This window comes from Bufo bufo, chromosome 8, assembly GCF_905171765.1.
Source record: "Bufo bufo chromosome 8, aBufBuf1.1, whole genome shotgun sequence".
In the NCBI taxonomy this organism is placed as follows: Eukaryota; Metazoa; Chordata; class Amphibia; order Anura; family Bufonidae; genus Bufo; species Bufo bufo.
Window position 1 is genome coordinate 117747279 of NC_053396.1, and position 18676 is coordinate 117765954.

General features: G+C 43.2%; 1 protein-coding gene across 1 annotated transcript in view; it reads right to left on the reverse strand.

Moving 5' to 3' along the window:
* The window catches only part of TENM1 (teneurin transmembrane protein 1), an 840365-nt gene that overhangs the window by 531201 nt on the left and 290488 nt on the right, over positions 1-18676 (reverse strand). The gene's annotated exons all lie outside the window — the stretch shown is intronic.

The window sequence follows — 18676 nt, forward strand, 5'->3', positions numbered from 1 at the left end:
AAAAAAAAAAAAAATGAAAATAAATAATTCCAAGTACAAGCTTTTGACAGGAGGTAACGCCAACAATAGACAAGATATACATTTTGTTTCATTTGTTTTCTTTGTGTCTTCAAAATTTTACTATACCTCTTAATCGGTAAACTGAATATTTACATTAAACTATATTCCATTTACATTTTAAAATACAGAAAATCAAAGCAGGGAGGAAAAAAATCCTTATTCTTACTTATTGCACAGATTGCAGCAAAATGTAAGATTTAAAAGCATCTGTCAGCAGATTCGTACCTATGAAACTGGCCGACCTGTTACTTGTGCTCTTGGCAGCTGAAGGCATCTGTGTTGGTCCCATGTTCATATGTGCCCACATTAATGAGAAAAATGAAGTTTTAATATATGCAAATGAGCCTGTAGGAGCAACAGGTCCATTGCCATCTGCTATCTCTGCAACTGCTACGCCCTCTCCACTTTGATTGACAGGACCAGGCAATGAAAACATCATCAGTCTTGGGTCTGTCAATCAAAAGGGAGAGGGCATGACAGTTGCAGAGAAAGTGGAGCCTCAAGGAGTAATGGCAACGACGTTATTGCTCCTAGATGCTCATTTGCATATATTAAAACTTTTATCTGCAATGCAGGCACATATGAACATGGGACCAAGAGCACATATAACAGGTCAGGCAGTGTCATAGGTACGAATCTGTTAACAGATGTTCTTTAAAGGGACATTTCCATTAAAATATTTTAAACATTTTAACAGCCTATATGTAAATATTGTATAATTTTTTTTATTAGAAAAAGATGTATGATTTTCTGAAAATAATTTTTGAAGTCACTCCAGGTATTTTACTTCCTGACCAGATTCTAAATTCATCCTTGTTTGGACTTTTAGCATAGCAGATAGTCTTCCTAAATGTTTTCAGTCAAATCATCACTGCAACTAGAAAGAACCCGCTATATTGTTACTCAGTTACAACATCACGCCTTATACTAATCAATGCAATGTTCTTTTGTGGGCATCATTATCTAGGCCTATCAAGCTGGCATAGTGTTATCCCAATTCTACAACTACTATTGTCATATTGATTAACCTTCATATAGTGCTTCCTTTCTCTATTGGAGGCCTTATCATTTGTGTTGTCTGCTATAGAAAGAAAACATTTTGGGTTTCATTTTCATTAGCATAGTAATGGCAAAATAAAAAAATAAAAAATAGCTTTCTATGAATATTAAGAAAAAATACAATTTACTGATGGGTGTCCATTTAAGACCTTAACATGGTAGGTTATTAATATCTTAACTTATCAAAGAATATTTATCGTGGCAAAGTTCAGAAAAAGCACATTGAAATCAAATATTAACACGGCAGACAAATATCCCAATATCATTGAATGGGTTTTATTCTGTATCTTGACCTTTCTCGCTCTTTGCTAACATGTGGTGGAATGGATAGGTTCTCGGCGTTCTTGGATCGCAAAGTTGAATTGTATTTACAGTAAGTGGTTATACGGACCTCGCCAATAAGGTGTAGTTGTAGTGTGACATTTTTTACATGGGCATTAGATGATACAAAGGAGCATAAGAAATGTAAGCTTATTACATTCAGATATATAAAAGTCAATAAGTTATCAGTCAATATTTAGATCATTGAAAGTTTGATGCAAATTAAAGACATTACTAAAGATATAAATTCAAAGACAATATGTTCATCTAGGGTGGGGGTTAGTGATGTTTCAAAATGCAGCATGCTCTAGGTATAGTGCTTTAACATTCATTTTCATAGCATTCTCCAAGGCCCTTCAAAAATGCCAGAAAAAAATCAAAAAAGCAAAGTGAACTATAAAACCTCTCTGAAAATGCATGTAACACCATTAAAAACCCTTAAAATGTATGGCCCTTTTAGAATGCATTAAAGCACAAGAAAGAATGTTCTGCATATGGTATGATTTTAAGTCAAAATAATTTTATGCAGCGCAGCCCCAAAATATAAGTGGCATAGTCCAAAAACTTTTTCCTAGTTCTTTGATAGAGAGAATGATGATCAGAATGCTGCTTAAAAGTGCAATAAATTGATTAGCTGACAAAGATAACTGCAAAGGGCACTGGAAAACATTGGACAAGAATAGAACTTGGAGTACAAAAGACACAATTCAGTTAGCATTTATATGCAAAGTAGTAGATGCCAGTCAGTGCTGATATGGACCAATCTTAAGGAGTCAGCTGAGAGAGTGAATAAAAATCTACAGATATACTTTCGGTAGAGTTCCGTAGCTACTGAGGTTGAAAATACATAGCAGCTTGTGTTTTATATGGGATGCTAGCAGTCAATTTGTTATGAATTCATAAAAGTATAATGTTAGGTTTTAACACACCAATAACCCTTTTATTTCAGTCCGCCTTGTACAGCATTACTATATATGATGGAGCAGGGTAATTTACATTTACTATTCTCCAATTAGTACAGGCATTGCTTATGTGAACGCCAGCATTTCTCAGTCTGGGTTTAAGAGCGAAGACCATTCATTTCAATCTTTTTGTTTTATCCAAACCAATTGACTATAAAGAAAATAGATTTTACTCGGCTCTCGAGACTCAGCGATTTGAATATATTTATGGATTTTGTAACTTTTCGTATGATGTGCTAAAAGATGTTCTTAATATAAGGTATTAAACATTCTGCCGTTTCTAAACCTTAAATGCAACTTTAGGCTTTTGTTCTGAAAGCACTTTACAATAATAAATGTTAAACGGCGTGCTATAATCCCCGAACGACTCACAATTTTTTTCAGGTCTTTCAATGAACAATTTATTCCTGGCTTGTAGAAAAAAAAAAGTACAGCCAGTCCATGTGGAAAATTAGCCTATAATAAAAAATCACAGCAAACTCTTTCCTGACAACATGGCCTATTTTATTTTTGATATTTTCCCTGTAATTTCCCTGCAGCTAGTGCCCCCCTGAGCCAGCTTACAATAATCAAAAAATTTTTTACTCTGTTCTCTGGTGCTAAGGAGAACAACAGAATTAAAGCATCTATTTTACAGCTCTGTATTATTAAGTCGCTAAAAGGTTCAATCGACCCACATGTTTTATAGAGAGAAACGGAAAAGATGTCATTCTGTGACTAGGAAACTATATCAATTTGGGATAAGTAATAGGCATAATGCATTGCATTTTATTGAAGGAAAAAGAAAAAAAAGCAAGCACAAAATCAAACATTTATGGATAGTGGTGCAGAAAGGCCTTGTAAAACAGCATGCAGGGACTTTTTACTGCATCATTTTTGCAGAAATATGTGTTCTCTATTACAAGTGCGAAAAACTGTTTATTCATTATGTGATAGTTTATATATGTTTAATGCATTTTTAATAAAGGGAATGGTAGTGATTTCAATGAAATATGTTTGTATTTAAAGTTTTTCTTCCTATAGTATAGGTCATTTATCACTGAGCCACCTCTGCAGACCTTTGTCTCTTCAAAGACCAGAACATTTTTAGTCCCATTTACCAGGAGAGAGCAGTCCATTCATGTGTAATCCTTCACCATTGAAATGAATAGGAGTTCAGGAAACGGCTGAGAGTCTTTATAACTCTCACTCATGTTGGCCTGCTCTTTCTTGGACAATGGGATTATAAGCACTCTGTTCTGTTTCATGCCTTATTCTATCAATAGTGTATAAAACGTACTGGTGGGAAGCACAACTGAAAGAGTTTTGTCCACAAGCAAAATGTATTACTAGTCACATAATAAGGGTACTTTCACATCTGCGTTTTTGCTGGATCTGTCAAGGGATCAGCAAAAATGCATCCGGTCAATGTATGTTGTATTTTCTATAAAATAAACAAGACGATTGGTCGTGTCATAAAAAAACGGATCAACACCATTGACTTACATTGTGTTTCATGTCGGATCTGTCTTGCTCAGTATCCCATGACGCACACAAAAATGCTGCTTGCAGTGGTTTTGTGGGCATTATGGGAAAGCAACAAAATGGAACAGAGTGCATTCTGATACACTCCATTCAAGTTTGTTCAGTTCTCTCTCCATTGAAAATTAATAGGGAGAAAATTGAAGCGTTTTGCTGCGGTTTTGAGACCCTGAGACGGATCTCAAAACTGTACAGCAAAAACACAGATATGAAAGTAGCCTAAGTGATACATTTTAGACCACCAGAACCCCCCTAATCATTAGTTTGGCACTTTAGAATGCCCTGTTCCTCCACATCAGCATAGCCAGCAGTGAAGTGGTGTATGGAGGAGTGAATGGCAATGCACACTGCCAGTCTATACAAACCTCAGAAGAAGTGATGCTCGAGCATGCTTGGCCGAACACCTGTTCGGCTCGAGCATCTTGATGCTCGGCACATGGCGGTACTCGGCCGAGTACCGCATGTGCTCGAGTGCCATGCTCGAGTCTCCTCCTCGCAGAGAATAAACGTGCAGGTAAGTACTGCCCTCACTGTAATGCCAGTAGCCATGTTGGCTACTGGCAATACAGTGATTGGCTGGCCGGAACGCGAGTGATTGGCTGGCCGGAACGCGTCCTCGGGTGCTATATAGAACCCGATGACACATGTTTGGCTCATTCGTAGTCAGGGAGAGCTGAGCATAGGAAGGGACAGAGAGTGTAGAGCGTGTAATAGGAAGATTTTTCTACAAAAAACTTTTCAGAGACCCAAAAGTACTTTTAAGGACTATTCTGTGTGACAGCAGCAATATATGTTTGTAGTGCAACCTGCGCTAAATTGCTCAGTCTTAGAGAGAGCTGTGCATAGGAAGGGACAGACAGTGTAGGGAGTGTAATGGGAAGATTTTTCTACAAAAAACTTTTCAGAGATCCAAAAGTCCTTTTAAGGACTATTGTGTGTCACAGCAGCAATATATATTTGTAGCGCATCATGCACTAAATACCGCGTAATAGGCAGCTGCGGACAGTTAAATTATCAGCGCCACATCTCCTGTTTAAAGTGTGTGCATCCCTAAAATATCAGTGACATCCAATGCACTTTTTCCGTAGACAGTGTCCGCTGCGGACAGTTTAATTATCAGTGCCACATGTCCCGTTTAAAGTGTGCGCATCCCTAAAATATCAGTGACATCCAGTGCACTTTTTCCGTTGACAGTGTTTTTCCGTAGACAGTGTCCGCTGCGGACAGTTAAATTATCCACGCCACATCTACTGTTTAAAGTGTGCGCATCCCTAAAATATCAGTGACATCCAGTGTACTTTTTCCGTAGACACTGCGAACAGTGACATTACCTGTGGTACCTGTCCTTTATAACGTTTCCTAATTACAAATACCTTTGTAAATTTTTTTGATCATAAGCTTCCAAATCCTACGCTACTGTACGTGTGACAAACTTTCAAGCATATATCACATTTAAAATGAAGGCGCGCAGTAAGGGGCGGGGAAGTAGCCGTGATGCTGATGGTGCACGCAGAGGCCATTGCTCTGGGCGCGGAGAAACTGTGCCTGCTGCCAGAGCACAAGAAAAACAATCATTCATGATACCTAGCTTCATGTCCCAGGTTGCAGGGCGACGCAGGATACCACTCTTGAAGTCAGACCAGTGCGACCAGGTGGTCAGTTGGATTGCAGCAGATAATGCTTCCAGTCGGTTAAGCACCACCCTGTCTTCCACCAAGTCCAGTCTCAGTAGCCAGGAGTCTGGTCAACACAATCCTCACCCTGATCCTCCTTCCTCCCACCAAGTACAGTCTGGCCAAACAAGTGATCCCACACTCAGATATTCCGAGGACCTCTTTTCATCGCCATTACTTGATTTGGCCCTCTGGCCAAGCACGCTTGAAGAGGGACATGAGATCTTGTGCCCTGATTCCCAACCTCTTGAGCAGCCACAGTCACAAGAACATGACAGTGGGGAATGGCAATTAGTGTTTAATGAGGTGGATGATGATGAGACACAGTTGCCAATGATTCAACCGCAATTACTGTCTCAAGAGGTTGATGAAGAGCATGAGACACAGTTGTCAGTCACTGAGGTTGAGGTTAGGTTAACAAATTATGAGGATGATCAGACTGAGGAAGAGTAAGAGGAGGTGATGGATGATAAGGTCACTGACCCAACCTGGGAAGGTGGAAATCCGAGCGAGGACTGCAGTACAGAGGGGGAGGGATCTGCAGCACTGCAACAGGCTGGAAAAGGCAGTGGGGTGGCAAAAGGGAGAAGGTGGGCCACACCAAACAGGCCCGCAACTGTTCCACAGAGCACCCCCTTGCGGAAATCTCCCTTGCCAAGAGGTAGATGTTCCGCAGTATGGCGCTTTTTTGAGGAAAGTGCGGACGACAAATGAATAGTAGTTTGCAACCTGTGCCATACGAAAATGAGCCGGGGCGTGAACACTAGCAACCTCACCACCACCAGCATGATCCGCCACATGGCATCCAAGCACCGTAATAAGTGGGCCGAATGCCTGGGTCCATAATCTGTGTCTGCGCATCCCAGCACTGCCTCCTCTTCCCCTATGTTACTTGCTGGCCAATCCCCTGTTGAAGCCACAGGCCCGGATGCCTCCCTCCCTGCACCTGGACCTTCGCAAGCACCATCAGCGACCACATCAACTTCCATGTCCCAGCGCATCGTCCAAATGTCCTTACCCCAGGCCTTTGAACGCAAGCAAAAATACCCAGCTACCCATCCACAGGCCATAGCACTAAATGCGCAGCTTTCCAAATTACTGGCCCTGGAAATTTTGCCATCTAGACATGTGGACAATGAGGCCTTCCTCAGCCTGATGTCGTTGGCCCTGACCAATGTAGTTACTGTGAAGGTCCACTTAACCACGAACACATAGACAAGTTCATTTGGCCAGGGACACTACATTTCCCTGTCGGCACACTGGGTGAATGTTGTGGAGGCCGGGAGCGAGTCGTACCCTGGGATGGCACAGGTGCTACCGACGCCAAGGATTGCGGGCACTACGTTGATCAGGGTTTTCCGCCAGCACCTACGTTAGTGGCTCCAACCCCCACTTCTCCTCCTCCGCCTCCTCCTCCACTTCCACCTCCAAATTATCCGCGTGCAGCACCAGTCAGCCATAAGTCGGTAGCTGGAAGCAGTGTAGCACTGCAGTGGGGAAGCGGCAACAGGCCGCGCTGAAGCTGATATGCTTAGGAGACAAACAGCAGACCGCCACAGAGCTGTGGCAGAGGATAAGAGACCAGACTGAGCTGTGGCTCTCGCCACTCAACCTACAACCAGGCATGGTTGTGTCTGATAATGGCCGTAACTTGGTGGGGGGCTTTGGAGCTCGGCAAGCTGACACACATCCCATGCCTAGCCCACGAGTTCAACTTTGTGGTTCAGCGGTTTCTCAAAACCTACCCCAATTTTCCTGAATCAATGCTGCAGCAGCGCTTTAAATTGCCAGCTCACCTGCTGTTGTGCAACGTGAGCACGCACTGGAACTCCACGTTCCACATGTTGGCCAGGCTTTGTGAGCAGTAGAGGGCAGTAGTGGAATACTAGATGCAACATGGTCGTTGCCTTTACAGTCAGCTTCCGCTATTCACAAGCGAGGAGTGGGCATGGATGTCTGACCTCTGTGAGGTTTTAAAAGAAACTTTGAGGAATCAACACAGAAGGTCAGCTGCGATAACGTTATTTTCAGTGTAACCATCCCACTTCTGTGTCTACTCAAACACTCACTGCTCACAATTAAGGACGACGCTTTGCATGTGGAAGAGGTGGAAATGGGGGAAGACATTACACAGGGTGATAGCCAGACCACCCTCAGTTCATCTTCTCAGCGTGAATTCGACGATGAAGAGGAGGAGGAGCAGGAGACGGTTGCCTCCGGTACAGTGGGTATTACCCATGGAAGTTTAATTACATCTATTCAGCATGGGTGGGCAGAAGAGGAGGAAGAGGATGAGAAGATTGAGAGTGATTCTCCTGATGACGATAACGAAGTCTTGCCTGTTGGTACTCTGGCACACATGGCCAACTTCATGTTAGGCTGCCTTTCCTGAGAACCGCGTGTAATAGGCATTTTAGACAACACGGATTCCTGGTTGTTCACCCTTCTCGACCCCCGCTACAAAGACAACTTCTCATCTCTCATTCCTCTGGTGGAAAGGATGAGCAAAACGGTGCAATACCAGAAGATCCTTGTTGAAAAATTGCCCTAAAATTTTCCATCTGACAACGCTGGCGGCAGAGTCCATAGTTCCTTGGCCAACTGAGGAGGGGAGACAAGGTGAACACATAGCAGTTCCAACAGAGGCAGGGCAACACGCTCCAAAGCCTGGGACAGTTTCATGACACCCCGCCAGCACCCTCATCCTGATGCGCGGCCTAGTGTCACAAGGAGGGAAACATTTTGGAAGATGGTGAAGGAATACATAGCAGACCGAGTCAGCGTCCTCAATGATCCCTCAGTGACTTACAACTACTGGGTGTCCAAGCTGGACACGTGGCACGAACTGGCGCTCTAATTCTTGGAGGTGCTGGCCTGCCCTGCCACTAGCATTTTGTCTGAGCGGGTATTTAGTGCTGCTGGTGGCATTACAACAGATAAGCGTATCCACCACCTGTCAACTCCACCAGAGGAAACTGATGAACATAAAGGCACTTTAAATGTGTTACTTATAATGTACTGAATACACTGTATTCCTATGCACCACTTCCACCACAAACAAGGGTATATGGTTAAATTTTCCTTTTCTTATCTTCCTTCTCCTTTTCCATCATATAAACACATGCTTATTCATCGCAAATAATGCCCTCGCATATACATTATGCCCTTCGCATATAATGTTTTACATGGTCAGCTCAGCTGCAGGCCTTAGCATATAATTTTTTTAATGGTCAGCTCACCAGCAGGCCCTCTCATATAATTTTTAGAGAGTCAGCTTACCAGCAGGCCCTCACATTTAATGTTTTACAGAGTCAGCTCACCAGCAGGCCCTCGCTTATAATGTTTTACAAGGTCAGCTCACCAGCAGGCCTTCACCTACAATCTTTTAAAGGGTCAGCTCACCTGAAGGCCCTCGCATTTAATGTTTTAGAGGGCCAACTCACCTGCAGGCCCTCACCTACAACCTTTTAAAGGGTCAGCTCACCAGCAGGCCCGCACCTAAAATCTTTTTGAGGGTCAGCTCACCAGAAGGCCCTCGCATATAATTTTTTAGAGGGTCAACTCACCAGCAGGCCCTCGCATATAATGTTTTACAGGGTCAGCTCACCAGCAGGCCCTCGCATATAATTTTTTAGAGGGTCAACTCACCAGCAGGCCCTCGCATATAATGTTTTCAGGGTCAGCTCACCAGCAGGCCCTCACATATAATTTTTGAGAGAGTCAGCTCACAAGCAGGCCCTCGCATATAATGTTTTTTTTACAGGGTCAGCTCACTAGCAGGCCTTCACCTACAATCTTTTACAGGGTCAGCTCACCTGAAGGCCCTCGCATACAATGTTTTAGAGGGTTAGCTAACCTGCAGGCCCTCACCTACAACCTTTTAGAGGGTAAGCTCACCAGCAGGCCCGCACCTAAAATCTTTTACAGGGTCAGCTCACCAGCAGGCCCTCACATATAATTTTTTACAGGGTCAGCTCACCAGCAGGCCCTCCCATATAATTTTTTACAGGGTCAGCTCACCAGCAGGCCCACACCTAAAATCTTTTACAGGGTCAGCCCCCTGCAGGCCCACATCTAAAATCTTTTATAGGGTCAGATCACCTGCAGGCCCTTACCTAATTATACCTAATAGGCAATTTGCGCACATGCTGCCTTGCTTGGATGTGGTAGCTGTAGCTGTTTCTCAGGCTCCCTCTCTGGAATCGAACCATGATTCCCCCGTTACCCATGGTCTACATGGTTTGGGCTGAAAATAACATTGAAAGTTGATAGGGCAGACATCCGAATGGATCGTCGCCATCATGGGGGCGTACAATCGGCCCTAGGTTATCTAGAGTCAATAAAGCGGCAGCATGCCCTTGCACATAATGTTTTAGATGGTCAGATCAGCAGGCCCTTGCTCTAAATGTTTTTGAGGGTCACTAGCAGGCCATCAATCATAATTTTTCAAGGCTGCGTATGATGCCCTCCTTTATGTGTAAAAAAGGGTGTATTGTAGTGCCAGTTCCTGGTAAGTTTTGGCAGCCCTTTCACTTAGCGCAAAGGCTTTATGAGTGTAGGAGTCCCACTACATGAACATGTACCACAATGTGAATGAGGCCCTCAATTATGTGATATACAGGTTGTATCGGAGTGACTCTTCCTTGTAATTTTTATACAAGTAAATATACAGGAAAGACTGTTTCCTAACAATTATTCCTCTTAAATCGATTTTATCTTCGGTTTTGTGCGTATTATTGTCAGTCTGTAAAAGTGGTGTACTACTCAAACAACATCGTTCCCAGCAGCAACCTGGGAGTCCACGATGCATCGAGACATCCTCCCCATGCTGTTCCCGAACCATTTTGGTGGTGTTTCCATCAATTTCTGACCTCTTCCCATGAACCAGGCATCTTCCCCTCTTCAGAGCAGGGGGTGCCTGTCACGACTGTGACTGATCCAGACAGGTCTGGGAGGAGAAGGTCGCAGCGACTTGCTACTCGCAATAGCTTGTGAGTTTGCTCCATGGTTCAGGGTATGTCATCCAGGTTTTGCCTTGTGAACCTTTTTGTCCTGACTGGGAGTTTGTAGGCATCCTTCTCAGGTGAGTCCTTACTTTCAGTTCTATTCTGACCTTTGAAGGAGAATGGGTGGTAGATACAAACGTGTGGCTGATAGGAGGCGCTCTGAAGGTCCGGACCTTGGGGTGAATGACTTGGTGTGGTTGTCTACCAGAAATATCAAGTTGAAGGTTCCCTCATGGAAATTAGGTCCGAGATTTATTGGTCCTTATAGGGTAATTAAGATCATTAACCTGGTGGCTTTTCGTCTGGAGCTACCTCAGACTCTAAGGATCCATAATGTCTTCCACAGATCTCTGCTTAAGAGATATGTAGAACCTCCTGAACCATTGCCACTACCGCCTCCACCGGTGGTTGTTGATGGCAGTCTTGAGTTTCAGGTAGAAAAGATTGTTGACTCACGATATGTTCGCCGCTCTCTTCAGTACCTGGTGCACTGGAGAGGTTATGGTTCCGAAGAGAGAATGTGGGTTCCAGCTTCAGAGATAAAAGCGGACAGACTCATTCGGGCTTTTCATAGCTCCCATCCGGAGAGGCCTGGTCTTGAGGGTCCGGGGGCCCCTCGTAGAAAGGGGGGTACTGTCACGACTGTGACTGATCCAGACAGGTCTGGGAGGAGAAGGTCGCAGCGACTTGCTACTCGCGATAGCTTGTGAGTTTAGTGTATTGGTTCTGGAGTAAAACCCAGAGCCTGAGCAAACCGTGAATCCACCAAGTTGACCCCCGCCCCACTGTCCAAAAAGACGGAACAGATCTCAGTCTTATTGCCCGCCTCAACGGTAGCGGACAACAAAAACTGAGACATGCGTATGGAGGAAACGAATACGCCCAGACTGTTATCCTCCGCACAATCTGGGGACTCTAGTTTTCCGGCGGCTCCTTAGTTTGTGGTCTCTTGGGTTCAGAGGGACAAACCTTTACAAAATGACCCCTCCCCCCACAACGAAAACAAACCTCTGACCTACAGCGGAACTTAGGAGGATTCACCCGTCTAGTGGCGCCCCCTATTTGCATTGGTTCGACTGGATCATAACAAACCGATCCCTGCCCTATAGAAGCCTCCGTAAAATTTAATAGTCTCTCCCTGAGTCGTCTGTTGATTCTTATGGACAGAGACATAGCAGCCTCCAGAGACCCAGGGACCTCATATACCGCCAGCGCGTCTTTTAATTTTTCAGACAACCCCTGGCAGAACTGACTCCTAAGGGCCGAGTCGTTCCATAACGTATCAGTAGCCCACCTACGGAATTCGGAACAATATGGCCACCCCTGACTAACCCTAAGCTGGCACCTGTCTGCCCTGATACCCTAGACGGGGTGTGAACCCGTGCGGCGAGCAGGATGCCTAAAACCCTCAGTCACCCTAACAAGCCTAGAGTGGGGAAAGGCCGATGGGAGCACTAGTCACCATCACTCATGTCTAGGAGAACAGCAGGGGAAGACAGCAACAAACAAACTATAGCAGAGATAGACTTATCCAGTCACGAGCAGAGAAGGCGATCCCAATCACGACAGTCCACGCCGGACAAGAGCTCCACAGCAACACCATCAAACGATCTCCTTCAAAGGTCAGAATAGAACTGGAAGTAAGGACTCACCTGAGAAGGATGCCTACAAACTCCCAGTCAGGACAAAAAGGTTCACAAGGCAAAACCCGGATGACATACCCTGAACCATGGAGCAAACTCACAAGCTATCGCGAGTAGCAAGTCGCTGCGACCTTCTCCTCCCAGACCTGTCTGGATCAGTCACAGTCGTGACAGTGCCTGGGTTAATGCTCGGGTTCTCCCATTGACTTCTAATATACTCGCGTGCTCGGTAGAGCACCCGAGCATCCCGATGTGTTCGGCCCGAGCCCTTGAGAACTATGGTGCTCAATCAACACTACTCATAAGTGTTTGCCCAAGTCTCCTTTTTCTCAATCCTGCTGCCATATCACAATGCGTACAGTTGTATTCACCACACAATGATTTACTAAATGCGCACAGTGTTGGTATACATTGCGAGTGCATATGTTCTGCAACACCCCAGACTTAGCACTTGTCAAAACTAGAGATGAACAAATTTCTCTAAACTGCGAATCGGTCAAATCGACTGTCGGGCTTTTATTCTGAAACGGATATATTAGACCCAGATCAAACGTGTACCAATTGACTGGACACATCTCTCTCCCTCTCTAATTATCTGTACTATGCACTAGTAGCTCTAAATGCATAACATAAAAATACACACGCATGGGCATTAATACCAAAAGGAAAAAGGTCCTAAAACATACACAAATTGTCAGTAGGTGCTGCGATCCTAAAATTACCTGTGTCAGCACTGAATCTGTATATAAAGACTGCGCTCCCACTTGTAGGTGTAGACGGCCTAGACACCTACAAACGGGAATGCGGTTTTATATACAGATTCAGCTTTACATATACAGTACAGACCAAAAGTTTGGACACACCTTCTCATTCAAAGAGTTTTCTTTATTTTCATGACTATGAAGGCATCAAAACTATGAATTAACACATGTGGAATTATATACATAACAAACAAGTGTATAACAACTGAAAATATGTCATATTCTAGGTTCTTCAAAGTAGCCACCTTTTGCTTTGATTACTGCTTTGCACACTCTTGGCATTCTCTTGATGAGCTTCAAGAGGTAGTCCCCTGAAATGGTCTTCCAACAGTCTTGAAGGAGTTCCCAGAGATGCTTAGCACTTGTTGGCCCTTTTGCCTTCACTCTGCGGTCCAGCTCACCCCAAACCATCTCGATTGGGTTCAGGTCCGGTGACTGTGGAGGCCAGGTCATCTGGCGCAGCACCCCATCACTCTCCTTCATGGTCAAATAGCCCTTACTTTCAAAGTTTTCCCAATTTTTCGGCTGACTGACTGACCTTCATTTCTTAAAGTAATGATGGCCACTCGTTTTTCTTTACTTAGCTGCTTTTTTCTTGCCATAATACAAATTCTAACAGTCTATTCAGTAGGACTATCAGCTGTGTATCCATCTGACTTCTCCTCAACGCCACTGATGGTCCCAACCCCATTTATAAGGCAAGAAATCCCACTTATTAAACCTGACAGGGCACACCTGTGAAGTGAAAACCATTTCAGGGGACTACCTCTTGAAGCTCATCAAGAGAATGCCAAGAGTGTGCAAAGCATTAATCAAAGCAAAAGGTGGCTACTTTGAAGAACCTAGAATATGACATATTTTCAGTTGTTTCACACTTGTTTGTTATGTATATAATTCCACATGTGTTAATTCATAGTTTTGATGCCTTCAGTGTGAATCTATAATTTTCATAGTCCTGAAAATAAAGAAAACTCTTTGAATGAGAAGGTGTGTCCAAACTTTTGGTCTGTACTGTATATGGTTGACCACCAGCGGCATAGGGGAACTGCTTTATATACATGTCGTGTTCACCTCCACACCCTCAAAGGAAAACAAAAAATCTTTTATCTTCTTTGGATACAGCTATCAAAATCTTAGGCCTCTTTCACACCAGCATGACGGATTAGGTCCGGATGCGTTTAGGATGCATTAAGTGAAACTCGCACCATTTCGCAAGAAGTTCAGTCAGTTTTGTGTGCTTTCAGTTGTTCTGATTTTCTTTTCGCGCTGGTGTAATGTGTTTTGATGCGTTTTTCACGTGCGTGATAAAAAACTGAAGGTTTACAAACAACATCTCTTAGCAACTATCAGTGAAAAACGCATCGCATCCGCACAATGCGTTTTTCACGCAGCCCCATTCACTTCTATGGAGCCAGGGCTGCGTTAAAAAACGCAGAATATAGAACATGCTGCGATTTTCACGCAATGCAGAAGTGATGCGTGAAAAACAACGCTCATGTACACAGACCCATTGAAATGAATGGGTCAGGATTCAGTGCGGGTGCTATGCGTTCACTTCACGCATTGCACCCGCGCAGAAAAATTGCTCGTATGAAAGGGGCCTTACTCTGGATTTATCCGTGCATAGGTCTCTTTCACAAGAGCATATTGAAATCCGTCAGTATTCTGGCTCTGGATTATGCACGGATTCCTGATGATATACCATCAGTATTGTCATCAGTATTGCTTCAGTATTTCATCAGGATTTTCATGTGTATTCTTTCCTCCTTGCATTTTTGATGCACTCCCATATACTTGAATGTGCGTATTTGGAAACAAATCTGTGCAAAACTCGGACATGCTCCGAATTTCAAATACTGTCGGAAATAATACGCCCATGTGTATTGCTTTATTCATTAGCAGTTCTACCGGTACATAAAATCCAGCCCATATACGGATTGCAAATACTCTCATGTGAAAGAGGCCATAGAGAGAGAAACAGGACACTGAAATTGTTGTGGGTAGCTGACTTTTCTTATTGTGCTATTTATTATACAGAAATATGCCTATATTTCTGGCGCAGATTGCAGCACAACAGTTGCTTGCAAAGCAATCTGCCACTTTTCCCCACTAACGCCAGGTCTAAAATAGTGGGTGCGACATGGGCGGGTAAGTGGACAGGCCGGTAGGTCTGTCTCATTCATCATTTTCTACGCCTGTTTTAGGCATAGAAAATGGTCTAAATGTAAGCCAGCAAGGAACCTGTATTACATTTAGACTGGTTCTGGATGCGCCGAAATTATGGAGAAGCCTGCGCCTCTTCTTAAATTTGGTGGATCACCGCTAGATATAGGGGTTATTAACACCGGCATCTAAAATGCTAAATAAATGACCCCCTATTTCCTTGTTGTGTAGACCCATGCTGGGAATGAGCTTGGAAATATTTTCTGCATTAAAAGGATCCTGCTGTGTCACATGCTTTTTGGATCCTTCAGTCTAGCTTGGCTGCTCCAGAAGGAACCAATATAACTATTTCCCTTCTATTAAGGCCTCATGCACACGACTGTTTTTCGGGTCTGCAACTGAGCCACAGTTTTTGCGGCTCGGGTGCGGACCCATTCACTTTAATGGGGCCGCAAAAGATGCGGACAGCACTCCGTGTGCTGTCCGCATCCGTTGCTCCGTTCCGAGGACTAGCAAAAAAAATATAGCATGTCCTATTCTTGTCCGTTTTGCGGACAAGAATATTCATGTCTACAATCGGTCGCCCGTTCCGTTCCGCAAATTGCGGAAGGCACACGGGCGGCTTCCGTTTTTTGCGGATCCGCGGTTTGTGGACCGCAAAAAACGGCACGGTCGTGTGCATGTAGCCTAATGGAAAAGTTTCCACAAAATTATTATCATCTTCAACTAAATTTAGGATTCTTCCAAAAAAGACTAAACATGAAAATAATAAAAAGTATCTCCATCCATCTTCTAATTCAATTACAAAAACCTTAAAAATAATATAATGATAACCTTAAAATAATATGGAAATCTTGGCATGAATCTACATTCTGCTAGACCATACAGATGTTTGTTCTGGAATAGTTCCTTTCTATTACTTCAGTAGGCTTTTAAAATGATGATAGAAAATAATAATAATAGTAGTAGCAATAAGACAGACAAAATGATATCATTTTCTGGATATAACAGTGATTTTTATACTGAGAGCAGAGATTCGGAGCAGCTTGCACAAGGTCACACACTGATAAGGGACTTTGATCCAATTTCATTTGAAGCCAAGAACTTTACTTGTAAGATACATTTTCTGACTTCTGGCAGAAAAGATTCTGTGGTCTTGGCCATCTGTCATGTACAGCTATAAAACGCTGCTCGTAGGAGTTTTACCTCCACTACATAGTATATCATCAGCTATCTTCAAAATGGTTACATTCTGTCTAGGGACTATTAAAGTTGCTGGGAAATATTGCACATTTGTATATTTTTATATAACACAGGTTTCTATTAAATTCATCTCATCAGAGATATATTTTTACAATGTGCTTATTATATAGAGACATATGGAAAATTAGATAGTATATTGTGCAGCAAAGTCTAGCATGATTATTATCAACCTGATATAATAAGATAATTACATACATAGTAATAACCCTGAGTATTAATTACACATATTTTTTTGTGATACTGCGAATGTCATGCATTATTTTAAAAGCAATTTTTTAGGTGCCGTAATTTATTCCCACATACAGTATGCATAATTATATGTCTGTTTTTAATGTGATCTGGTCTAATAGAGAAGGCTACACAGTAATAAGCACATAAAAAAATTGCCATGCCTACAGCATACTGAGTTTTTTTTAAATACCATCCCAAAGTGAAAAAATGCCACAAGAAATGGATTGTTTGTAGGTAAACATATTTACCAATTGAATACCATGCATCTGGTGACAGAGTTTTTGAAAAATAAACAGGGAAAAACACCAGGAAGAATCCTATGTGTTAAAGCCACCCTTTAGTTTCGTTTTTTTTTAAGACAGAGGTCTTAAACAGGTTTACACCACGTAGACATGACCTCAGTTGGATGTTCATTACCTGAACCCAAAGGTGCTTTTCATTAGACACAGGCATTCTAATGAATCATTATTAGGGCCAGGGACGGACTAGGAATTTAAAGTGGCCCTGGAAAACTACTATAAGTGGCCCGTTTGTAGTCGGATTGAAGTTGATGGGAGGCAGGGCCAACACTAGTAGACAGGTCCAGCAATACCATATTGCAGCACATTATACGACCCCAACAGAGCCAAATACCACAGTCCCTCACACAATTTTTGCCATCAGAACAAAATACAACCCCAAAAACTTCCACTGGTCAGCTGTGAGGAGGGCTTAGACGGCCTCCTGAGCATTGGCCCACCGGGAAATTTCCTTGTAAGGTCTATGGCCAATCCGCCCCTGATTAGGGCATATGGACATTACAGAGAAGGCATCAGCAACATTCAGCACTCTAGCTTTGTGAAACTCCAACTCCCAGCATACACATGTATTTGGCTGTTCTTGTAATTCCCATAGAAGTGAAAGTAGGATTTGGGGAGTTGCAGTTTCAGAACAGCTAGAGTGTCATACAGAGTGTCATCCCTGTTATAGAGTGCGGTCCCCAACTCTATAAGCCAGAACAGAGTGACACCCTATGAGAGCAGCTCCCAGGACTTGAGTCACCCTTTTTATTTATGGTGCTTATTTGGCATTATTTTGACTAGTCACAACCTTTCCCTTGGAAAAATAGTTGTGTTGTAAAAGGAGTTACCTCTGATGAGGTAGCCCCTTTAAAGGGAACCTGTCACCCAGAAAGCGCATATTATACCACAAGCATTTCCTTATTGAAGTCTGTAGCTAGATTCCAAAGTTGCCTTTGCCTTTGCTGTGTGATGTGTCAAAAGTCAGAAAAAGACTTTTATTCAACTGCCCGCGTTATGCAAATTTGGGTCTTGAAGTTAAGGGGACTGTGGCTTTCTCGCTTCAAGTCAAGCTAGCCCTCCTTTCCCACCCCTTAGTGTTTGATTATCAGAATTCACCATTCCCTCAATGCTGGATGCTTGAATGCATTCTAGCTCATGCGCCATGTCCCCACAATTCCCTATGCATTGAGCCGTTAAAAACTAGCTCAAAGCGGCGGGGATCAATGCATAGGCGTGGGAAATGTGGTGACACAGCAGCTATATGGTGAGTATACATTTGAGTGTCCAGCATTGATAGAATGGGAAGTTCTATCAATCAAACAATAAGGGGTTGGGAAAGGGGACACGGAGAGCTTGACTTGAATGAATTGAGAAAGCCACAGCCTCTAGGTACCTTCTGTGACAGAAGTTAGAAGATCAGAGAGACTGACTGCACGTGAGGTTAACAGTTTCTTGATTCTCAGTGTTGTTGTTTGGTAATGACCACACCTCTTGTCAGGTGTAGTGATGAGCGGCAGGGGCAATATTCAAATTTGCGATATTTCGTGAATAATTGGTAGAATATTTGTCATATATTCGTGAATTCTAAATTATTTTCTTGATTGAGAAATCTGCAATGTAATATTCGCGTAATGCACGTGAAATTTAGGCGTGGGTCACTATAGCTACATTTTTCAAGCTGCTAGAAGTTTCCTGAGACTGGAGAAAATGGTTGGCATGGCAGAACAACAGG